Genomic DNA, 26,166 nt, shown 5'->3' with positions numbered 1-26,166 from the left:
CTTGGGCTGCTACTGGATATATATGTAGTGTACAATGTTAGGTAAACAACACTATGATAGTAAACATCAGTGCCATGCAATAAGGCTGAGGTAATAACAAGGTAGTAGTCACAGTAATAGTATGGAGACACTCAACTGATGATCTCTGTTTTTGTCCCAAAGTAGATGGAGCTGTGAATGTTGTTTGAACTGCTCTGCCTGTACTTCATCTGTATCAATACATGTCATGAGACCTACGTTCATCATCCTCACCCTGTTTGGATGTATGTGCATGGCTCAACTCTGCTGCTGCAAATCAAAAATAACAGTACATGAATATGCATGCTACCATAATATGCAGTGATTGTCTTAATACACAGCCACATAATGGAAAGGAAGACATACATGTTTGCCCTGGAACTACAGCTTCAGTTTCACCACTGTGAATGCATTGTTCCCCTCTTGCTCTATGCAGTGAGGCCAGAAATATTGTGATGTCATCAAGGGGGTTAATGTTGGTCAACCACCGGTGGCATCCCTTGATCCCTTGTAATGTTTAACTCTTTTGGCTGCATGAAGGATCATATCTGACCAGCATTGTCTATAGGCATCATGGGATCAGTTGTGGCTACCAACTGCATTGATCATGTAAGTGAGTTCAGTCCAGATTTTATGTCTCTGAACTGTATCACCTGAGTGACCTAGGACTTTCCATCCTTGTTGCCAGAGAAGTTACCTCCCCTAGGATGGTTAACCATAAGAAAGGCAGTGATACACACAAGATAATATTCCTGGGTGTGCCCATTTATGCATTTGATACTGTGAACAGCATATGTCAACATAAACAGTATGCATTCCTTTGCAGTGCAAAGGTCTGTATAACACCATCTGTGATAAATACTAATGTGACATAAAAAAATAACAGCAATGCCTTCATACATAACATTTGTAAAACCAACAGAACTTGTAATATCTTTAAAGCTCATGAGGGAGATTAGAACCCCTCACACTACATATATATTGAATGGAAGGCCAAAGACAACAGCATCATCCCACAGGAGTCTGCATGCATTTCATATTAAAATACTACAAGAAGTAACAATTTAACAACTTATGGAAAGTATCAGAAAACCGTGGATCACATCAGTCACCCTTCTGGACAATAGTGCAGGGAAGTAAATAGTGTGGGAAGAAATAGCCAGGGAATTGTTATGGCTAGGCTTGTATAGGCTCTAGGGCCAATAGCCTAGTACCAGCCTATGAACCTATGGATCTGTGGGTAGGCCACAGACAGCACAGATCCTTAGTATATTGAGCCAGTAGTGATAACTACTTCATTAAGATGCATCACTGAGGAAATATCCATAACAGCAACAGCACATTTGTAACAGTTTTATTAGGAAACATGAATTAAGAAATATCCATGGTATCAATATCCCATACTAGATATGAATAGTGTCAGAATCTGTAGGTTTCCATAGTTACACCACAGAAAGTAAGGAATTACCGGCAAAAATTGGGGATGATCCATAAATCAGACTTCAAATAATGTTAACATTTGCAATATAAGTTTGCCTATACAACTGCATATAGGGCTGAAATCACTTATTTAAAATAGCAACACCTGTATGCCTATAGCTCAGAACATCTCTCCAGTAACTTAAAACAACCTCTGTTAAAGATAACATTTCAGGTAACAATTAATTTAATCAGGTACCTATTTGCTAATTACCAAAATAGAAATGCTACCAATTGCCAATGAACCTCTCAGTGTAAATCGCAGAATCAAAGTGCACCTAATGTGCACCCAACTTTAAGTGCCATTTGCACAATACGTAATTAATGAGGTTTATTAAAATTCAAGTTTTTGGAATCCCATTTGGAATCCCATTTGTGCACATCCATATAAATTGACTTCATCCGCCATAACACCCAGGTGTTCTGTGGTAACACCCAATAGGTATCAATAAACAGTACAATGTGTGGCATGTGACAATTATCTTCTAGTGATCTGATAACATGACATCAGTGCCACTTTCAAATATTGTTTTCCAGTCCCATCTGTATCAGATAGATGGCTTTGCTTTCTGCTGTGATAATTAGCTCATGGAGATAATTAAGTAGGCTTTGTAAATGCTGTTCAGATAACTGTTTGTTCGATTCCCATGCTGTTAATTTAATAACGTGTATATTATCCATAATGATGACCTTTGTAAATGTACATATGTTTTACAGCATCTAACAACATAATTGTACTTAGCCACTGTCATCGTGCATCACTGATGCCTATAGTGCGTAGGCCATGGATGATTACGTACTTCATAGTTTTCCATTGTAGTACCATAGTATCACATACTGCACTGTTAGAAGTTGTAATAAAAGTACATACACAACTTCATTAATTAATTCCTCCTAAGAAAGTATACACATACATTTATTTAAGCTAAAAATGAATGCTTGTTCAACTGCTTACACGGGGTCTACTTCTAAATTTCGAAGTTTCAAAACTTTGAATTTCTTATAATCGAGACCGTAAGATTGAACTTTTCAAACTTCAAAATGTAAATTAAAAAAAATAAAAACAAAAAATCTTTATTTTTCCATTTTTGCAGAGGACAAGCCCCTCCTGCACCCCCCACACTCCCTGCTAATTATATATACCAACTTGGGGATCACACTACAATGAGTGAACCGGTAAATATACCTTTCTGCACTGTACGGCAATCTCCATTTAAATGGTTCGTAGTTTGCAGTTTCCATATCTATTCATTATCCACAGAACTTCTAACAAACACCTGCAGCACTTATTTTCTAAAATAAAACCCCTGCTGACTGTTAGCTTGGCCTGTAAGGCAATGGGTCAACATGTGTAAATTTTGCATGCTGTGGGTTCCAGTCCAGATGGGGAAACATATATCTGTCAATGTTATCTTGGTTTAATTCATCCAAAGCATTTTTTGGAGAAATATATTCTAAAACTTGATATTATTGTATCTGCTGTGCATGTTTATGAATAACCAAGTTAACTGTTGAAGTCCTACGAATAGGCCTGTACTGTGTATCACTCTAATAACTTCATATTTCTAACAACAGGGTTCATAAAGCAATGCTTGTTTGTTTGTAAATAATGTGTGCTGGCTGTTAGCCTGTCTTGCAAGAAAACAGTCCAGATGCCTACTTTTTGTCATGCTGTGTGTTCAAATCCATAGAGACAGCACATATCTGAAACTGTTATCTTGTTTTAATCTACTCATGGCATTTATTTAGAGAAGCATATTCCACTTATTGATATTAACATATAAAATGTGTAAATTGTCAACATAATCAGATTCTGTTCTGCTATGATATCCGTGGGACTGTTCTGTATGATAGACATTTGCTTTTTGTTTCTGTTGGGATTTGCAATTAATCTTGACAGAGCATGGGACCCATGGACATGCTCCGACCAGAAGATGATGACAAACGCATGTCAGGTCACTGCCAGACTCTTTCAAGGATGACAGTGACAATGATGACGATGATGATGACAATGACTGCGGTGATGATGATGACAATGATGAGGAACCTGGGTCCACTCTTGCCTGAGCCATCATCCTGCACCCTGGAGGAGATAACATGACTGGAATTGAGATGATTATTGAGAGGATATCTGGGAGGTTATTATGACCGATGTGTTTGAACATAGATGAGGGACATGATGGAGTCCTTCTTTGAGAATATGGCAAAAGCTATGCAGGTTTCTTTCAGGGTGATAGCTCATAAGGTCATTCGGGACTCTGACCCCCATCATCCTGGTTCCTTCAGTCCATAAGTATTGTTTGTGTGCTCCACTTGTGTTATGCATCCAACATGGTTATTGCCATTTCATTGCTTGGACTATATATGTACTCTTGTGCATGCATACCATGCATCTGTCACACTTATGTGGTATTGTCATGTGACATTTACTTCTGTTGCAATATGTGCATTATGCATATTATCACATTACACTTTCCTCCCACATTCAACTGTCCGTGCATTGTGGCAGTTAACCTACAGGTAGTGCTGCAAGAGGTAGCCTGTAAACATGTGTTTTACTGGGGCAAATGATAGACAACATATGTTGTCCATACTTTATTACTAACAGTGTGATATGCCTTGGAATTGTGATTCACCATATCAGGTATGTGCAACAGATAGATATGTCATTCCATATGTGTTTTGGATGATAATTGCCATGATGTCCCAGTGGCATGATGTGAGTGTGTCATGGGTTGACAATACTGATGCCATATGGGACCATATGCAGGAATATGCTGTCTTTGTGTAGTCCTCCTTTTCTGACTGCATCAAACAGTAATGTAGCATTAATCTATAGACAGTGTTACAGATAATGCATTATTTAACACTATATTACTTCGTGGTTGGTGTATGCAGCATTTCTATATCCATTGCATATTGAAATTGGTTTACACATTTTACAAGTAGTTGTATACCTTAACTGAATGTATATTTGTGTGCAGATAGTTGGATACATACTGACACACAACTGTACTTTTGACATGTGAGCATTCACTGTGTTACTCCTAATGTGCTGCAATGATGTTCACAGGATTGTCCATTGCTCCATAATGAGCAGGGTGGTTGACATGCACCTACATTTCTTTATCTGACATTTGCATGACAGTATGTGTGTTTGTGCTTGTAATTTTTAGCTTGCTTACCTATGCATGTTGATGTAACATGATTGCACATTACTGTGTATGCGTGTTTTATACATGTCCAGTTCTGTGGACATCAGCAATCAATCTGGCCATTTGGCATACATGCTCTATTTGGTTAAATGTATTTCTATTTGGCTTCTACATCACCACATGTGCTGTACACATGCATTTGCATTGTGTCAACTTACCTTGTCCTGCTTTACCTTGAAGTGCACCAAGGTTGTCCACCTCCTGAACATCTTCCTATTTCACTATTATTATATTTGCAGATATGTTTGCCTTTGTTGCAACTACTGACCATGTTGTCATGTATTAATTTGGTACAGTGAACATGTGCCAATTGTATGGCCATTTTACAATGTAAGACGTGCACACAAGTTGCTGGCTAACAATGCTACCACTCTACCTGACTCCCTCAGTGACCATCTCCCTATCCACGTGTTATGAAACCCACCTCATCTACCAAAACCTCATCAATACAAAGACAGGTATAATCTCTCTAATTTCTGCCCAGATACCTTCAATAATCCTCTCTTCTCTATTAACTGGTCCTTTCTCTACACCCTCCCTCTCAATGAGGCTGTCTCCAAGTTTAACAACACCTTCCTGAATATCCTAAACTTCTTAGTCCACACTATAAAAATAAGAACAAAAACAAACTTTGCTCCATGGTTAGCCCAATCCACCCATAAACTAATGTTTAAATGATACAGCGCCTGAAAAACCTGGAAAAAAACAAACTCCCATCAGCATCTCCAAACCTATAGAGAACTTAGAAACCTAACCAAGAAACAAATCAATCTGGTCAAAAAACAATACTGTCAAAAACCACTAGATAACCACAACTCCAACACAAAAAAGTTTTGGAATAGTATCAATAAACTCTTATACCTTCTACCCCCAGCCCCTCTCTTAACAGCTCAACAAAAGACACTGACTCCTTTCTAAATTCCTTCTTCATCAATTCTATAAAAAATTAACAAAACCTGACAACACCTCCCTCTCCCCTTCTGATACCCTTCCCTCTACCAATTCCACCCAATTTTTTTCTTAAGCCTGTCCCTACTGCATACACCAACTCTCTTCTTACCAAACTGAAAATCTGCTTCCCCTCTGCTGACAACTTACCTCCTCTATTCCTTAAACTCGCAGCTAACTCTGTTGCACATCCAGTCTCCACATTAGTAAACAGGTCAACTCAAGAGAACATAGCCTCTGACATCTGGAAACATCCTGTGTCATACCCCTCCACAAAGGTGGCAATTCAACTGAACAAACTAACTACAGACCTATTTCCATACTATCCCTCTTATTCAAAATTCTAGTAAAATCTATTCATAACCAGGTTCTCAGGCATATCATATAAGACAACCAGTTAAGTCCCACCCAACACATGTTCCATCCTCACCAGAGCAACTCTACAGCTCTCATTTCATTTACACAGAATATAGCCAAAGCATGGGACAATAACAAACTAATCTCATGCCTCTACCTTGACCTATCTAAAGCCTTTGACACCGTTTCCCATACCCTATTTCTCTCACAACTGTCTTCCCTTAACCTCTCTTCTACTATACAATAGTACTCCAGTTACCTCTCCAACAGATTCCAATCTGTCAAATGGCTTTCTGCCTCCTTCCCCTTCCTCCCAGTCCAAATAGGTGTCCCCCAAGGGTCAGTCAGTCCTTGGACCTCTCCTTTTTACTATCTTTACAGATAACCTACCCACTTCCTGTCCAAACTCCTCACTAATATAATACACAGATGATTCCATTATTATCTCGTGCTCTGATAATCTTCCCCACCTCCTTGTGCTTATTCAAGATTCCCTCCTTTCAGTTGAAAAATGGCTAACTAATAATCAACTACTTCTCAATCCTAAAAAAAAAAAAACTTCTAGTCTTCCTCCCCAACTCAGTATAGCAACACAAAAATACCTTCCCAGTATCTTCTCTTAATAATACACTTATCTCTGTTGAACCACATACTAAACTTCTGGGTGTAAGCATAGATGACTAAAGTCTGACATACGTATTGAGCAACCCATTAAAAAGACCCACCAAAAACTTGGTCTCATACAGACATAAAAAATCTCTCACTATTAACGCCAAACATTTTCTAACACAGACTTTCCTTCTCCCAACCTTACTTTATGCAGTCCCTATTCTCATCAATATTCAATCCAGTCTATTAGCTGAACTTGAAGCCACCTACAACAAAATAGACATATTTGCTGCCAACCTTCCCTATCACTCTCACCACTGCATAGCCTTAAAAAACCTACAATGGCTTGAGCTACATAACCAGCTCCTTTTTCCCCCACTCCACCTGACACACTATCTTAAATCAATCCTCCTGCTGTCCTGTCCTCATAGAGCTCATCACTCCCTACACTCCTTAGTGTAACCTATTCAGCGCAGACCTACACCTCTTAGACATCTACAAACCCAATAAAAATATTGGCAAACTTTTATACAGCCACTCCATCACCGATGCCTGGAACAAACTTCCCCTTTCTCTAAGAACAAACAGCAACTTCCTTAACTTCAAAAAACTTCTAAAGGACTTATTTACTAATTCCTGGACCTGTCCTTGTCCTACTCCCACCTAAACTGCTCCCTCTCCTCTTCCTGTCTCAGCTCTTACACTTTACCACAAGTATTCATTTAAGGTCTGCAGTATATGACATTCTACCAAACTTGAAATTCTCTCTGATGGTAATTGTTAGATAGAATTTAACTTTTTATATTATATTTTATATGCTTAATACGTACTAAGGCTGTTTAAACCCTCAATATTATTCTTGTATTCTTACATGTTCATTTATAAGTTGTATTCTGTTTCTCCTGTGTATATACTATACTGTGTATGTTAATATTGTATTATGTTTAGTTTTTGTATTTCTTATCTGTGGAGCTTTTCTCCTCTGGTCTCCACTGAAAAAGGGTCTGCTGCCCATTTGGACTAGCCCAGTTAACAAATAAATAAAAATAAAATACATTTTTGAACACATTATTGCATATCATTGATGTGTGTATGTGTAACAACTTTGCTTCATGTACATTCCATTTATGCCACTGACAGACATACACGTACACACCTGTGTGTTGCCTTTGATATGGCATATGTGTATAACACATGTACATTCCATTACACATTTGTTTGGGTTGTGTACACCTACTTGTGTATGTGGCAGCCTTTGTTGCTTCTTTGCAGTACTTCCTTTTGGCACTGTGCTTGGTTGTTTGCCTCTCACATGCATGGTTGTAGGTTTGGTTCTGTCCTCTGCTAGAGTTTTCTAGCATTTTTGACTTGCATTTGCTTATTTGTGACGTTGCTTGACTTATACCTGCACTGTTGATAGTCTAATTGGATATGTGTTTATTTATCCAATGTGTATTGTGATCATAATGTATTACCCAAGAACACACATCTACCATTGGCCATACACATCCATGAATGACTGCCACACAGTTTGCGACAAGTTACAATGTGATAGTGCATATGTAGATATGCTTTTCTGCATTTCCCCATGGCTGGTATGCATTCCCACCCTGCATATCACCTTTCCATTGCCCATGTTGTACAGTGTCCCCTCTGTGTAATTTTGCGATCGTTAATGTTTTTTCTAACCTTTGTCTTTCATGCGCTGTGCAATTTGTTCTGTGGGTACACCTGCTGTGATGTACATCTCCTACTCTTTCCCTATGTTTACCTTGCCTTCTATTCTTAACAAAAAAGGTTCCTACCAAAAATAAAATTGCCCATGACCCTCTAACTTTCCCCTCAAGGTTTCTTACTCTAACATCCCTCTTGTGCGCCCCTCTTCTTCACCCATAACCCACATCTTTTTTCTACCTCCCACTTTCTTTGGGTGTGTGGATTACTTGTGTTCCCCACACAAGTCCTGAACCCTTTGTTAGCTAATGTTAGCTGTTCATAGGTTCATAGGTGTGTACCAGACTAATGGCCCTGGAGCCTTTACAAGCCTAGCCCATAGAAGTGCCTTGGCATCGTGCCGCCCAGCGTTAGTTCCCAGTGCCTCTATCAAGTAGAGCCACTGGAGTGATCTCTGGGGTGAACTTTCTATTTCCCATCCATTCATCCGGATTTCTCTTGAAGAGGGCCAGTGAGGTGCTCTGCTTTACATGTATGGGAAGTCTATTCCAAATTATAAGCAGTCTCTGGGTTATGAACCTGTCCCTCCAGCATGTTCTGTTGATTGTGGTAATGAGGTTGAGGTCTCTGGAGCATGTGGTGTGGAGGGATTTTGATTTCTTTAGAGGTAGCATTATTAACAGAGCTGGGTCAAACATGGCTTTGTAAGTCAAGCAGAGATCGCCTCTTAGTAGACGACATGAGACATAGAATAGCTGGAGTTTTTTTTAGTCTGTCCACGTAGGACATGTATTTAAGGCCTGGGATCCTCTTCGTCAGGTACTTTTGTGGCCTTTCCAGCTGTTGCATGTGTCTAGTGAGGTACATGCCAAATGGGGCATTATACTCGATGACTGGCCTAATGAGGGAAGAGTGGAGAGAGATGATGACCTCATTCTTCCTGGATGCAAAACCCTTAGTAATGAGATGAGCCACATAGAAGGACTTTCTGACCACAGTGACAATGTGGTGGTTGAAGGACAGGTTGCTGTCAAACTGTGTACCCAGATCTCTAATAATGCCTTCAGTGCTCAGTGGGCTCCCGTCGATGTGGTAATTAGTGAGAACTGAATTTTTCCCAAAGGGGATGATGACACATTTTTTTGGCATTAAGCTTAAGGCCATGGTTTTAACACCAGTCACTGGTTTCAGTGAGGCCTTTCTGTAGGATGTCTACATCACTTGGGGAGTTAATAATGGCCCCCAGCTTGCAGTTGTCTGTGAACTTGGTCAGCCAGAGTTCCTCCATGTTGGCCTGGACTTCTGGGAAGTAGATGCAAAACAGGAGAGGACCCAGGACCGATCCCTATGGGACTCCACTAGTGACTGGTTGGCAGTCTGACTTGGAGTCCATTACTTTCACACTGTGGGTTCTATCCATGAGCCAATTTGTACCCCACCTAGTGGTATAGGGTCTGATGCCTAGTTGAGTGAGTTTACCAATAATTTCTGAGTGGGGAATGGTATCAAAGGCCTTGGCCAGATTGAGGTAGGCTGTATCCACAGCTCTGATGACTGACTCAACGAAGTCAACCAGGTTGAGCAAGCATGATCTACTTTTCACAAAACCAAATTACGTGGGTCTAGAGTTTGGAGATTCCCTATGTCCTTATTAATTAGGACCATGATGATGTGCTCCATAGCCTTACATATCAAACTTGATAGGCTAATGGGGCGATAATTCCCAGGATCAGTAGTCACTCCCCCTTTATGGAGAGGGATAATTGTAGCAGTGTGCCATTCTGTAGGGACAAAGCCTGAGGTGAGACTGTGATTGAACAGGGCACACAGATGTGGTGCCAATTCACTTTGTAGTTCATGAAGAACACATCCAGGGATACTGCTGGGTCAGATGGAAGCTGTATTCTTGGCCTTGAACAATGCAGCTTTAACCTGTGCTGCAGTAATGCTGGGTGCCTGGCATTCCTCCAGTATTGTGATTGGTCCTTTGGTGGGGGGGGAGTTGGCACTGAATTTGTCGGCCAGTATGTTGGCAATATCTGTTGGCTCACTATAGGAGGTAACATTGTGCAGTAACTCAGAGCAAACCTGGGTATTTCCGTGGAGATTTTTGATATAACTCTAAAAGGCTTTGTGGTTGTTTTTAATGTCTCCTGCAATTCTGCCTTCATAGCTGGCTTTAGAGGTTTTGATGAGGGATCTCAACTTTTTGTTGAGGCTACTAAGGGAGTTTTTTCACATCTTGGGACTTCACCTTTTTCTACAACAGTTTCTTCCTTCTGTTGTAAATTGATATTTGGGGTAGAGCAATGGTTGCCCATGTTAGTAATAACCAGCTCAAGGATGTTGCTTCCTCTAGTGGGAGTAAGAATAAGCTGGTCCAGGTCATTGGAACTGATGAATTCCAGGAAGCTTTGGGCCAGTGTATTGGCATGAGTAGTTTTCCCAGTTGATGGAGGGGTAGTTGAAGTCACCTAGTATGAGAGTGTTGGGTTGAACCCAATAGTTTCCAGGGTGCTTAGGAATATGAAGTGAAAGTCTTGGGACATGGTTTGGGACCTATAGTAGGCTACGACCTGAATCGCCGTCTTACTCAATGTTAGTTGTACCTGAAGTATCTCAGATGCATTATGCTGGGCTACTAGTCTAGAGGTGTTTATATCCTTTATGAATATGGAGACACCACCACCTTTGGAGCTTCGGTCCATGTTCTAGGGCCGAAAGCTGTGGAATGAGTTATGGCCTGGTAGTGCAGTAGTGCTTTCTGCTGCTTTAAACTAGGTCTCCATTACAGCACAAATGTCAGTGTTCTCCATTTTGAGGAGTGCTTCAAGCAAGTGCATCTTGAGATTTAGACTTCTAGCACTGAGCAGCATGACGCTCAGACTGCATTTATTTATAGCTGTTATGGTGGTAATTTGGTCTTTGGAACGTTGCCTAAAAAAGGCACTATAGGGGTGGCAACAGCCTTAGCCAGTATCCGGAAACCCAGGCGTGACAGATACAGGCCATCTCTGGCAAAGCATCGAGGTCTGTCAATCATGTCACCCAAGCAGACAAATACTGGATCCTCTTAGAATGTCACCAGAAACTTAACCAGTTGTTGAAATCAATCATTTTTTGTTTGTACTGCGGTATCATTCTGGGTGACGGTAGGATACTGCTCAGGGCTAGCCTGTGCCACATAATCTGAGAGCTCATCCATGTCTCTTTTCATGTAGTCCAGGGAGGTGCATCACAGGTCATTGACACCCACATGGACAGTGACAGAGTCATACTTGTACTTGTTATGAAGTGACCTGAGTGCATGTGTTATGTGTCGGATTCTGGCACCTGATAGACAGCTGACTGTTACCTTCTCCATATTCAACTTAGTGAGGGGGACATCAGTGTGCCTCACTATCGAGTCACCTATGATTAGTGTATTGGGCAAGCTGTTTTGCCTTAGGGGCTTAGGTTGAGGGGCACACTGTGTAGGTGAGGTATGTGTCTTGTGGTTTGTGCTGTGTGGTGGTGGTCGAGTGCCTTTCTGCCTTGGACGTCTCTGCTGTTTGGGTAAATTTCTATTGAGAGCCTCCATGAAGGTGGATGTGTGGCTTGTGTTTTTATGTGAGAGCTGTGATGGTAGGTGTTCTGGAGGGCTATGTGTTGCATGTGGTGTGGTGCAGGTGTTGACCTTCTCCTCTTGACCAGCTTTTCCAGTCTTGGTTTGGGAGTGCATGGCTTCCAGTTTGGATAAATAAGTGCATCTCTCACAAGTCTGAGTTTTGAGAAGTAAGAGGAGAGGGTTGTCTGTGTACATGAGGCAGTTGCTATACTGCCTCAGAATGCCCAAGTTCACCAGGTTAATAGGAGAAAGCACAGGGAACTGACCTTTAGACATGTCAGGAGGGATGGTCATTATTACTAAGTACTGGAGCTGTTTCCTTATATATTCATTTTACAGGAAAAAATGTCACTCAAGGTGTCTGAGTCTGTACAGAGCACTGCAAAACACTTGAGGGGAAACTAATACGTATACCCGGAAAATTTAAGGATGAAGTATTTAGGCAGATATTCTGAGGTTAGAAAGAAATCAAGCAGTACTTACTGAAAAATAAAGAATTAGCTTGTCAAGAATGATGAAAAGAGGGGAGTCGCATGAAGGGCTACTCCCTGACTACAACTAATGCTGGTCTCAGCACAGCTTCACTCTGTTGGGATACAATACTCCTTTGCTTCTTCTCTCACCAGAGCAAAATGTTAGCACCAAACCCAAGAAGAGAAGTAGGCCACGGCCTGTTTGGTGATCCACAGTCTTGTCCCAGATGATACAAGGGTCTGCAGGCTGTAGCCTTTTTCTGGTAGATGCCTCGAATAGCAACCAGACCAATCAGGTACATTAAGCACAGACAGAGGAAATGAGATATATGGTCAAATTAACATAAGGGGCAGGCAACTAGAAAGACAGTGGTGTTTAAGAACACAACAGTAACTGGGTGTAAAAATTTTCTGTCTGACTCACAAGAGAGAGACCTGTGGTCTCTTTTCAAATTTTAATATGCAGATAAAAGCAGAATACAAGTAAAACAGTGTAAAGAAAACAAATTACAGTATGATAAATAGAAAAAGGCAATAGCTAATACAAAATACAACAAATAAAAAACAAACTAACCTTTCCCTCACAACAAACTCTAGCAGAGTCTGGGTGAGCCTTTCCAGTAAAGCTCTGAGGCAATGTGGTTGTGATTGCCCTTCACCTTTCATTTTTTATTAGAAAATGTATGAATTCCATTGGAATCCATAAGGCCAAGCTGCCACATTTTATTAATACATGTGTTACAGAGATATCCATAGTTGTCTCTGAGCTTACTGAAAGGGTGCTGTCTAAATATATATATATATATATATATATATATATATATATATATATATATATATATATATATATATATATATATATATATATATATATATATATATATACATATATATATATATATATATATATATACATATATATATATATGCAGACACATATGTATTACAAATGACATTGCAGCTTTGAAGCACATATTTTATGTTGGCGGATGAATTACAGAAATATCAGTAGCTGTCTGTGACATTTCTGGGTATATTCCTGAAAATATATGTTACAAATGCTTTTATTTCAGCTACATTTTGTAGTTGTCCTTAACTTTACTGGACAGATGCTGCTATATGTATGTCTGTATAACTATCAAGATGCTTGAATTGTGATAAGTTTTCTGTAACTTTGTTACTGTACCAGGTGATTGGGCAACTATTTCTCATTACTTACAGATTACTTGTTGATTTGTGTAGTGCGCCATTGATACTGTAATGCTTCATTGTGTGCTGAACTATTTTGAATTTCTTGTAGTACATTTACATATTACAATGTTATCTACAGGTTTCATGCTGATATGGGCAAAATGCTCTGGATTCCATGAGTTCTACAGAATCCAGCCCAAAATCTTTTACTCTCCTCTCAGCCCTTCTTGTATATCTTCTGGTGTTTATCGAGCTGCTGGCGGAAGAGAGAAAGTGTATTTGATAAATACCATCATTAAAAGAGTCCCATCGAAAAGGGAGAAAGAGGTGAGACCCTTCAGCAAGACTGTTAGAATAAAACACCAGACGCTAACCTGAAAGAAGAGAGAGACAGAGAAAGAGAGAGAGAAAAAATATATCCTCTACCTAAAAGTTTGACAGAAAATGCCAAACTGACACATATTCCAGTAACAACCATTGAAGATTTGACAATAACCTAGAAATGTATATTATTAAAAAACATTATGAGTTATAAAAAAAGAAGTTTTGTACTCACCATAATGTTCCATGTTTGTTGTCCATCTTGCCTTCATTCTTTGCTGGTTGGGTTTGGAACCGAGGATCGGTTCCAACCCGGCCTATACTAAAGCTCAAGAGCTTCCACTGGCTCGAGGCTATACCCTATCCCATCATGCTTAGGGAGATTACCCAGATCTTGTTTGCAATTGCTAACCAGAATAACCGCTATACACACACACACACACACACACACACACACATACATATATATATATATATATATATATATATATATATATACACACTCACACACACACACACACACACACACACACACACACACACACACACACACACACACACACGCACACACACACACACACACAATATTACACACATAAACATGTGTCCCCTAAGACTAAAGAAGGAAATCAGAGAACATGAGCTCCAAATCCCATAAAAGCCTCTAGATCCCCCAGGAGCAAAGGTTGGGGGAAGGAGGGTGGAACGCAAGAGTGAAGGCGAGATGGACAACAGAAATGGAATGTTATGGTGAACACATAACTTCTTTATGTTATGTTATGTTGTCCTATCTCACCTTCATTCTTTGCTTGTTGGAACAGCATCCCCATCATCTTCTTTCTTGGGTGGCTCAAATGAGAAAACTCTTTGGGACAGTGGATCCAAAGGAAGCCCTGTTCTGGGAGGCCAAAATCACTTTGTAATGTGTGCTAAAGGTATAAGATTTTACCCATGCCACTGCAGCACAAATTGAATCCATGGTTAGCCTAGCCTGAAAGGCAGATGAGGTTGCAATGGCTCTTGTTGAATGACCTTTTACTTTTCCAGGCAGTTGTCTGTTTTGAGAAGTATATGAATAGGTAATAACATCCGTAAGCCACTTTGACAGAGTGATTTTTGATATTGGGGCACCCTTCTTTTTATCTGAAAAGGATATGAACAGTTGATCAGATTTCCTGAATTCTTTTGTTCTGTGTAGGTAGAAATGTACTTGCCTGTGCACAACCAAATGGTGTAAATTATACTCTGCCTTTTTGCCATAGTTTGGGAAGAAAACAGGCAGATCAATAGATTGATTCAAGTTAGTCTCAGAACAAACCTTGGGGAGGAATGATGGAGTAGTTCTAAGAGAAACTCTGTCTTTATGTAAAACCAAGTAGGGGGGACATATAGACAAATCCTGGAACTCTGATACTCACCTAGCTGATGTGATGGCCACCAAAAAGGCTGTTTTCCACTTTAGGAACTTCATATTATGAACTGAAGCTGGTTCATATGGTGAAAAATACCAAATTGAGGTCCCAAGGAGCTGGTGGTTCTTTTACCGGGGGCCTTAGTAAAAAGGTACCTCTCAAAAAGGTCTTGCACAGTCTATGGGACATAAGTTTGAATCCCATTTCTCCAATATGGTAGTTTGATATAGCAGTCAATTGAACTCAGATGGTAGCTGCTGCTGCATCTTCATTGAAAAGTTCTGCTAAGAAGTCTAAAATAGAAGTTACAGGGGCTGTGAAAGGATCAGTATGATGACTGAGAGGCCAACAGGAAAACCTTTTCTATTTGCTAGCATAAAAATTTCTAGTTGTCCTCTTATGGGATGAGATCAGGATATGTATCACAGCGGGAGATATATTTGGAAGCCTAGCTAGGAGTGGAAGTGAAACAGCCAAGCTGTCAGTTTGAGGGTTTGGACCGAGGGATGGAGTGTCCCCGACAGATGAATCAGGAGGCCCGGAACTGGGTCCAGAATCCAGAGCTCCTCTTGTAGATGGGACCATAAAAAGGGGAACCATATCTGATGAGGTCAGTATGGGGCGATGAGTATCAAATTACTTCTTAATGTGCTGGCTTTCTGAAGGACTTTGGGAATTAAGGGAAATTGGGGAAAGGTGTAGAGGAGAACCGGGGGTCAATTGTGTACAAGTGCATCCCTTGTTGACTCCTCTGGAGGGGAGATCAGGGCAAAAGTAGCTACTGCATTTGGCATTCGTGGACGTGGCAAAGAGGTCACATCAAGGCTGGCCCCACTTGCAGAAAATTTCTTCTGCAACTTCCTGTTTTTGGACCACTCATGAGGCATCAGAATGGCTCTGCTGAGTTTGTCCGCTATCACTTTGGATTTCCCCGGGATATGCATTGCTACTAGAAAGCATTGGGAAGGGACTGCCCACTGCCATACTCTTTGAGCCTCTCAAGATAAGAGGTAAGATCTGGTTCCCCCTTGTTTGTTTATGTACCACACTAATGACATGTTGTCTGTCTGGATTGCAATCGTTCCTAGAGGAAGGGAGTTTTGGAATGCCTACAATAACAAAAGCACTGCTCTCATCTCTAGGACATTGATATGCAAGTGGTTCTCGTATTTCCGCCAAACTTCTTGGACAGTCTTCCCAAGATAATGCCCCCCACCCTATCTAGGAAGCATCCGTGGTCACTGTAGCTATTGGTTGTGGGGGAATGAATGGTCTGCCCAAAACCACCTGAGTCGAATGAAGCCACCAGTGTAGATCCCTCTTGCAAGATTCCTTTATAATAATCTTGTGGGAAATTGGTAACTCCTGTATGGACCATTGGGTGAAAACTAACCACTGGAGAATTCTCATAGGTTCATAGGTTCATAGGTAGGTACTAGGCTATCGGCCCAAGGGCCTACGTAAGCCTAGCCAGCAAGGTTCCATAGCTTATGCCATCCAAGAAAGTGATTTTCCTGTGCCACTGTTCAGCAGAGACACAGACGTGATCCCCGTGGTGTATTTCCTATTTCCCATCCACTCATCAAGATTTTTCTTGAAGAGAGCTAATGAAGAACTTTGCTTGACATAGATGGGTAGCTTGTTCCAGAGTATATGAAGTCTCTGGGACAGGAATCTATCCCTCCAGCATGTCCTGTTTATTGTGGTGACAAGGTTTAGGTCCCTAGAGCATGTAGCTCAGAGAGATTGGGATTTCTTTAGATGTAGCATGTCCAACAGCTCTGGGTTTGACATAGCTTTATATGTTAGGCAGAGATCACCTCGGAGTAGGTGATATGCTACGGAGTAAAGCTGGAGTTTTTTTTAGGCAGTCAGTGTAGGGCATTTGTTTGAGGCCAGTAATCCTCTTTGTGAGGTAGTACTATGGCCTTTCCAGCTGCTGCAGATGTCTTGTGAGGTAAATTCCAAAAGGGGCGTTGTACTCTATAATGGGTCTAATGAGTGACAAGTAGAGGGGAACAATGACCTCTTTTTTCCTGGATGAGAATCCTTTTATGATGAGGTGTGCCACGTAGAAGGACTTCCTGACTACTGTGGCGATGTGACCATCAAAGGAGAGACTACTGTCCACCTGGGTCCCAAGGTCTCTTATCACACATTCGGTGTTAAGTAGATTGCTGCCTATGTGGTAGTTCATGGGTACAGAGTTTTTACCAAAGGGGATGACACTGCACCTTTTGGCACTGAGCTTGAGGCCATGGCTCTGACACCAGGCATCTGTCTCAGTGAGGCCCTTCTGCAGGATGTCCACATCATTTGGGGACTTGACTATGACTCCTAGTTTGCAGTCATCTGTGAACTTCATTAGCCAGAGACCTTCTGTGTTAGCCTGTACTTCAGAGAAGTAGATACCAAACAGGAGAGGTCCCAGGACGGAACCCTGTGGTACTCCACTTGTCGCTGCTTTGAGGTCAGATTTGGAGTCTGCAACTTTTACAGTGTGGGTTCTGTCAGTGAGCCAGTTGGAAACCCATTTTGTGAAGTAGGGATTTATACCTAGTTTAGTGAGTTTAGCTATAATTCCAGAATGGGGGATGGTGTCGAAAGCCTTGGCGAGGTCAAGATAGGCTGTGTGAACCACTTACCCTCATCCACGGCTTTGGTGACTGCCTCAAAGAAGTCACTCAGGTTCAGGAGGCATGATCTGCCTTTCATAAACCCGAACTGGGTAGGATCCAGAGTTTGGAGGTGACCAATGTCTTGGTTTATGAGTTCCATGATGATAAGTTCCATGGCCTTGCAGACCAGGCTCGTTCATAGGTTCGTACTAGGCTATCTGCCCTAGGGCATTTATAAGCCTAGCCAGAGTGTGTGTGGCTTTCACCACCCCTTAGGATGAGAATACTACTCCCATTTAGGGTTTAGTTTGCTGTGCCTCTGTCTAGTAGTGACACAGAGATGACCCCCGGGGTAAACCTACGATCTCCCATCCACTCGTCAAGATTTCTCTTGAATAGAGTTAGTGAGGGGCTCTGCCTAACATGGATTGGGATTCTGTTCCAGAGTGTAGGGAACCTCTGGGTTATGAATCTGTCCCTCCAGCATGTCCTATTTATTTCTGTGTTGAGGTTTAAGTCTCTTGCTCGTGGCTCTGATGGATTTGGATTTTCTGAGATGGAGCATGTCCATTAATTCTGGATTGGACATGGCCTTGTACGTCAGGCACAGGTCACCTCTGAGTAGGCGGTATGCAACTGAATAGAGCTGGAGTTTTTTCAGTCGGGCAGCATATGACATATGTTTAAGACCCTTTATCCTCTTGGTGAGGAACTTTTGGGGTCTTTCCAACTGCTGCAGGTGTCGGGTAAGATACATCCCAAATGGGGCATTGTACTCAATCATGGGCCTGATGAGAGAAGAGTGCAGGGGCACAATGACCTCTCTTGATCTATATGTGAATCCCTTCATGATAAGGTGGGCAATATAGAAGGTCTTCCTAACCACTTTGGCAATGTGAGTGTCAAATGAGAGGTTACTGTCAACCTGGGTCCCTAGGTCCCTGATTACCTCTTCCGTACTTAATGGATTGCCACCTATGTGGTAATTTGTGGGTACCTTGTTTTTCCCAAAGGGTATGACTATACATTTTTTGGTGTTCAGCTTAAGGCCATGGCTCTGGCACCAATTATCCATTTCTATGAGGCCTCTCTGAAGGATGTTTGTGTCTACTGGAGTATCAATTATGGCGCCCAGTTTGCAGTCATCTGCAAACTCTGTCAGCCACAATCCTCCTATGTTTGCCAGTACCGCGGAAAAATAAATGCCGAACAAGAGGGGTCCCAGGACTGAGCCTTGTGGGACACCGCTTGTGACTGGCTTGGAGTCTGACATAGCTCCAGCAACTCTAACCCTGTAGGTTCTGTCCTTAAGCCAGTTTGCAACCCATCTCGTGACATATTGGTTTACATTTAAGCTGGTGAGTTTGTCTATGATGCCCGAGTGGGGTATTGTGTCAAAGGCTTTTGCAAGGTCAAGGTAGGCTGTGTGAACGGCCTTACCCTCATCAATGGCCTTAGTGACTGTTTCAAAAAAGTCGACCAAGTTCAAAAGGCAGGATCTTCCCTTGACAAAGCCAAATTGGGTAGGATCCAATGTCTGTAGGTCCCCAATGTCTTTGTTTATGAGTTCCATAATGATCCTCTCCATAGCTTTGCAGACCAGGCTTGTCAAGCTTATGGGGCGGTAATTTCCAGGGTCTGTAGAAGCACCGCCTTTGTGAAGTGGGACCACTGTTGCCGTATGCCACTCTTTGGGCACGTATCCTGTAGTAAGGCTAAGATTAAACAGCAGCCTTATGTGTGGGTTTAGTTCCTCTTGGAGTTCATGTAGCACACAGCCTGGGACACCATCCGGTCCCATTGATGCTGTGTTTTTAGCTTTAGAGAGGGCGGCTCTCACCTGGCCATCTGAGATGTTAGGGAGGCTACACTCTGCTGGGATAGTTATTTCTCCTTTTGGGGGGGAGGGGGAGGAGAAATTTGCACTGAACCTGTCTGCCAGAATGTTGGCAATGTCAGTGGGTTCAGTGTATTTTGTGTCATTTTGGACTAACTCTGAGCATATCTGGGAGTTTCCACCCAGGTTTCTAACATAGCTAAAGAAGGCCTTGTGACTGTCTTTTGTGTCAGGCTAAGAAACCGATAGTTCCTGGGATCAGTGGTGGATCCCCCTTTTTGGAGTGGGATAACTGTTGCTGTGCACCATTCAGTGGGCACAAAGCCTGATGCAAGGCTATTATTGAACATGGTGCTTAAGTGGGGAGCCAGTTCATTCTGAAGTTCATGTAAAATGCAGCCTGGGATGTTGTCCGGTCCCATGGATGCTGTGTTTTTGGCTTTACAGAGTGTAGCTTTTACCTGCATGTGTAAGCATGTGAGAGGCATCAAGGTTATCACTACTGCCATGGTACCTAAAACCTTTAGAATGACCCTCACTTTTACTTTCTTCTTTCCTAGGAGGTTTTTTTACTTGTTAACATAAGGTTTGTATCCTGTTGGAAGGAAGTTTGGCTACCATTCTCTTGTGTTTAAGTCTGCTCCTAAAAATATAATGTGCTGTGATGGCAACAAGGCAGACTTTTCAAAGTTTATTGTAATACCTAGTTGAGAGCAAAGGCGGATGGTGGTGTCTCTTGCCCTGGTTAATAGATGCTTGGTGGTGGCGGTTAAGAGCCAGTCATCTAAGTAGAGAAACACCCGGAATCCTAGATGCCTCAAGTGAGCCAGGACTACTGCCATGCATTTGGTGAACACTCAGGGGGCTGTATTGAGACCAAAGGGCAGAGCTCAGAACTGGAAATGACTGGCTCCTAGCTGAAAGTGTAAGTGACTCCTGGATTGCCTGTCCATCTTTATGTGGTAGTATGCATCCTGGAGGTTTATTGAGCACATCCAGTTGTCTTTCCCCAGAAAGGGGAGTATTGACTGCAGTGTCACCATCTGGAACTTTGATTTTTTTATGAACATGTTTAGTCTGCTGAGATTCAAAATGGGTCTCCAGTCCCCTGTCTTTTTTATAGGTTCATAGGTTCATAGGTTGGTACTAGGCTATCAGCCCTAGGGCCTATACAAGCCTAGCCATAACAATTCCCTGGCTATTTCTTCCCACATTATTTACTTTCCTGGACCCCTGTCTAGCAGGGCGACTGACGTGATCCCTGGGGTGAATTTCCTTTCTCCCATCCAATCGTCAAGGTTCCTCTTGAAGAGGTCCAAAGAGGCACTCTGCTTGACATGTATGGGCAATCTATTCCAGAGTCTGGGGAGTCTCTGGGTCAGGAACCTATCCCTCCAGCATGTTTTGTTTATTGTGATGACAAGGTTTAGATCCCTGGAGTGTGTAGCTCTGAGGGATTGGGATTTCTTTAAGTGTAGCATGTCCAACAGCTCTGGGTTTGACATGGCCTTGTATGTTAAGCAGAGATCGCCTCTGAGTAGACGATATGCGACAGAGTATAGCTGGAGTTTTTTAAGGCGGTCAGCGTAGGGCATCTGCTTTAGGCCTGTGATTCTTTTAGTGAGGTATTTCTGAGGCCTTTCCAGTTGTTGCAGATGTCTTGGGAGGTACATACCAAATGGGGCGTTGTATTCTATAATGGGTCTAATGAGGGATGAGTACAGTGGGACAATGACCTCCTTTTTCTGGATGAAAAGCCCTTCGTGATGAGGTGTGCCACATAGAAGGATTTCCTGACTGTTGTGGCGATGTGGTTATCGAAGGTGAGACCACTGTCCACCTGTGTCCCTAAGTCTCTTATCACACTTTCTGTGTTTAGTGTACTGCCACCTATATGGTAATTCATGGATACATGTTTTTCCCAAAGGGGATAACAATACATTTCTTGGCATTGAGCTTGAGCCCATGGCTCTGGCACCAAGCATCTGTTTCTGTAAGGCCCTTTTGTAGAGTATCCACATCATTTGGGGATTCAATAATGGCTCCCAGTTTGCAGTCATCTGCAAACTTTGTTAGCCAGAGTCCCTTAGTGTTGACCTGTACTTCAGAAAAGTAGATGCCAAACAAGAGCGGCCCCAGGACTGAACCCTGAGGTACCCCACTTGTCACTTGTCTGGAGCTGGATTTGGAGTCGGCTACTTTTACAGTGTGGGTTCTATCAGTAAGCCATTTAGCAACCCATTGGGTGACATAGGGATTAATACCCAACTTAGTAAGTTTATCTATGATTCCAGAGTGGGGGATGGTGTCAAAGGCCTTGGCAAGGTCTAGATAGGCTGTGTGGACTACCTTACCCTTGTCCATGGCTCTGGAGACTGATTCAAAGAAGTCAATCAGGTTCAGGAGACAAGATCGGCCCTTCACAAACCCAAACTGGGTGGGGTCCAGTGTTTGAAGGTTGCCAATGTCTTTGTTTATAAGTTCCATGATAATACGGTCCATGGCCTTGCAGATAAGGCTTGTCAGACTGATGGGACAGTAGTTTCCGGGATCCAAGGTGGATCGCCCCTTGTGGATTGGGATAACTGTAGCTCTGCGCCACTCAGTGGGCACGAAACCTGAGGTGAGGCTATGATTAAACATGACACTTAGGTGAGGTGCCAGTTCATATTGTAGTTCATGTAGTACACAGCCCGGGATGTCAGAATCACATTTTCCCCCCTTTTAGAACTAAAAAGAACCTTGAGTAAGTTCTGGATCCAATTTGGTCTGCAGGGATGTTTTGGATGACTCTTTTTTCTAGCAAACTTTGAATTTCTAGGGTTGCCTGGTCCCCCTGACTAGGTGGAACATCCAGGATTGACCTTTTTCTTGAAGGGGGAGAGGAAAAGGGTATACAGTAGCCTCTGGATATGATCAATTGTACCCATTTGTCCTTTATTATATTTAGCCAGGCATTTGGGTACAGTGAAAAGCAACCCCTGAGTGCCTCCAGAGGTGGACAGATGGGCCTCCTTTCAGGAGCGCTGGAAGTGTCTACCAAGGAAAGTATTCCTGTTGCCCTGATTTTACGGACCCCCCTCTGCCGCAATGTCATCTTCTTCCATTGTTGTTTCCCCCTCTGCCCCTGGGGGAAGAATCACCATGTGCATCTGAGAAGGCTCTCCAAGACTTACAGAATCACATTTTTCCCCCCTTTTAGCCTTTGGAGTAAGGCCTGGTGGGAAAGTAAAAATGGATTCCCACGGCAGAAAAAGTCTTCCCCTCTTGCTTGCACCTGGTCAGACTCTCTTTCACTTTTGGCCCAAACAATGACGAGCCATCAAATGAGGCATTGATAAAGGAAGACTTGAAAGGCTCTCCGAACTCACATACATGCACCCAGGAATGCCTTCTTAGGGAAATTCCTGTACCCGCTGCCCTACTCACTCCATCAGCCACATAGGAAATATGCCACATGGAGGAGTTCACCACCAAATTTAAAGTAGAAAGCTGAGAGGTCACCTTGTCTGAAACCCCTGCAGCTGTGGAACCTTGGAGGGTATCTCCCATCTCCTTCAGGAGATCCCTCTGAAGTCTGGTAAAATGGGTCAAATACTTCAACAACCTGAGGGTAAAGGCAGCTGATGAGAACATATGCTTTCTGTACCTGTCCATCGTATGAAATCCCTTATTCAGCGGATGGACAGATGAAGAAGTCTCAGACAATTCAGCATCTACTGGGACACCTTTTGTGAGGAATTCTTTGTCAGAAAACTTGCAATAAACTTATTTGGCCTCCTCGGAACAGGTTCCACAGACTCTGGAGAGCCCCATGCCTTCTGACTGTCTACATTCAGGAGCTGGTCGAAAGGTGGAGTCACCCAAGAGGTGGAAGGGCAAGACCCAAAACCTCCAGGTACACGGACTCATCCTCAGAAGGGTTGATGGACTTCCAGCCACATCTCTGCTTAAGGATCTCTAGGATGTCCACAAAGGAGACATCCTCAAAGGTTGACTGTAGGGACCCTTCTGAATCATCGAGGTCCATGTCTGAAGTGATGGACTCCTCAGGGGAGTCTAGATGTTTCCTCTTACATGTTCTCTTCTGACGGACCTCCTCAGAGGGGTACTCCAGGGAGGTTTTGGAAGAGAGAGTTGCACCCGGTGAGGCATCCTGGGGTTTGGGGCCTCCATGCTTGGGAGGGACAGGTGGTAAAAAGACAGACTCTGGCACTTTTGGGGGAAGAGTGTTTGGATCTGAGAGTGGAGCCATCTGTGATGACAGCACTCTACTCATGACCTCAAAAGCACTACGGCCCCACTCCAAGGAGGCACCTGGCTCCAAGGAACCAGGAGACTCCCCCTGAACCAAGGTGGTGGACACCGAGGCCAATGTAGGTGACAAACTCACCTGCACCGAAGCTCCGAGAGGGAGATATGGTTCAGACAACTGTCCAACCTGGCTCTCCTCTCCAGACCCGATGGGTGAGCATCTGCCCCTAGACCCCTTAATAGACGATGGCACAGAGGAGGTCGGAGCAGAAATCGGGACCGAAAATCTCGGCTTTGACAGTTTCACTATAATCAAATCCAAGCACTCCGGCTCCGAAGCCACCACATAGGTCGGAAGAGGAACTGAAGAAGGGGAAGTGACTGTTGTTGGACTCGAATCCTTCTGGGCTGGGCTCGACAGAATTTTGGCCAGTGCTGATGTCTGTAACAACCACTTGACCACCCACTCCATATCATCATCCAAGAGACTCCAGGAGGGCTGAGAGGATGGGGTCAAGGATTTAATGGACTGCAAAATAGGCGAGTGTAAGACTGAGAAGACTGCTTCCAAGACTGGGGATTGGCTCCGCATGCAATACTCTGTTGGCTCCAAAATAACCAGCAGAGCTGAACAGGTATTCTTTTTGGGGCTGAAAGCCTTCGGGTCAGTGGATGAATCCTTAGCCTGCTTCTTCAACGATTCAGATTTCAGAGCCGTGGAAGCAGATCTCTTTGAAGACTTGTCAGATCTAGTGGATTGAGACTGGTGAGGGGATTTGGAGGAACTCTGTTTTCCTTCTAATGCCTCAGAAAAAGGAACCTTCAATAATCCCCTAGCAATAAACTTATTTTTTCTCTCTAATAAAACCCTGGTGCTGAAAGCATGGCAAAAATAGCAGGACTCCTGCAGATGGACTGCACCCAAACAGTGTACACAACTGGCTTGTCCTTCTGTCAGGGACACTTTCTGGCTGCAATGGTCACACTTCTTGAAGTCCGAAGGATTCGCTTCTTTAGTATTTTTAGACATGACTAGCCTAATAGTTCTAACAATCAAAATGTTTTTTTTTTTTTTTTTAACAAAACACTAACAAATCAGGGAGACCAGAGGAGAAGTCTCTAACTCAAATGGCAGTCTTCTCTAGCCAGAGGAGAAGTCTCTAACTTAAACAACAACTCCTCTAAGAAAAAACAACAAAGGGCGGGGGCCCTCTAAATTAAATAGGTGGAAAGGGAGTCCTCTAACTTAAATGAACTCCATAATGATACAGCAAAAAGGGTTGAACAAGATAGCTTAATACAAATAACCAACAATAATTCTCTACCTCAAAGGATTTGAAGACCAGGATAGGGAATAAGATAGTGGCCTAGCAAAAGACGACAGCCAGCAACAATAATAACACAAAATTGTGACAGATGTCACAAAGATTTATATAACACACTAATAGTAGCACAAAACAACAAAACACTCTAAAGATTTAGACCAAAAAGCAGTATAAAGGAAGAAAAAATATTCCACTTAGCCTGGAGCTTAGTAGGAAGCACCCAATCTAGTTTAGCAGCAAACGAGATCTGGGTAATCTCCCTAAGCGTGATGGGATAGGGTACAGCCTCGAGCCAGTGGAATCTCTCGAGCTTTAGTTTAGGCCGAGTCAGAACCGATCCTCAGTTCCGAACCCAACCAGCAAAGAATGAAGGTGAGATAGGACAACATAACATCTTATATTATGCAACTATCAGTAGGTTGTACCTTATATGTTCAGGCCTCCTGCCATTTTCTGCCTGGAATATCTTTTCTGTAGCCTTCTGTAAAGAACAACATTCATATTACTAAGTATGTGTGAGAGATAGAGAGAGAGAAGAGAAAAAACATTTATATGTGGGCATTCAGCTATATTAAATAAATAGCTCCACCTAGGCAGCCTGAATTAGTAGAGAGTTAAGTTTCAGTGACTAGGCATTTCTCTTTGGCAGATAAAGGCCATAATAGCATATGATCTCCAAATTTTAGGTTCTGTACAAGCTTGGAGCTTCAAACTTGAATCAAGCCTGGGGAGAACTTTTGTCAGCTGACAATGTTCATATTCCAGATCTGACATCCCAGAAAAAAATTTGGGTGTATATTATGAGAGCGAAAAGACGTTTGCACGAAT

The sequence above is a fragment of the Protopterus annectens genome, chromosome 7.part1, assembly GCF_019279795.1.
Source record: "Protopterus annectens isolate FY-2018-M chromosome 7.part1, PAN1.0, whole genome shotgun sequence".
NCBI lineage: Eukaryota > Metazoa > Chordata > Ceratodontiformes > Protopteridae > Protopterus > Protopterus annectens.
The sequence above is the reverse complement of the archived record's forward strand: the minus strand, read 5'-3'. Positions refer to the sequence as shown.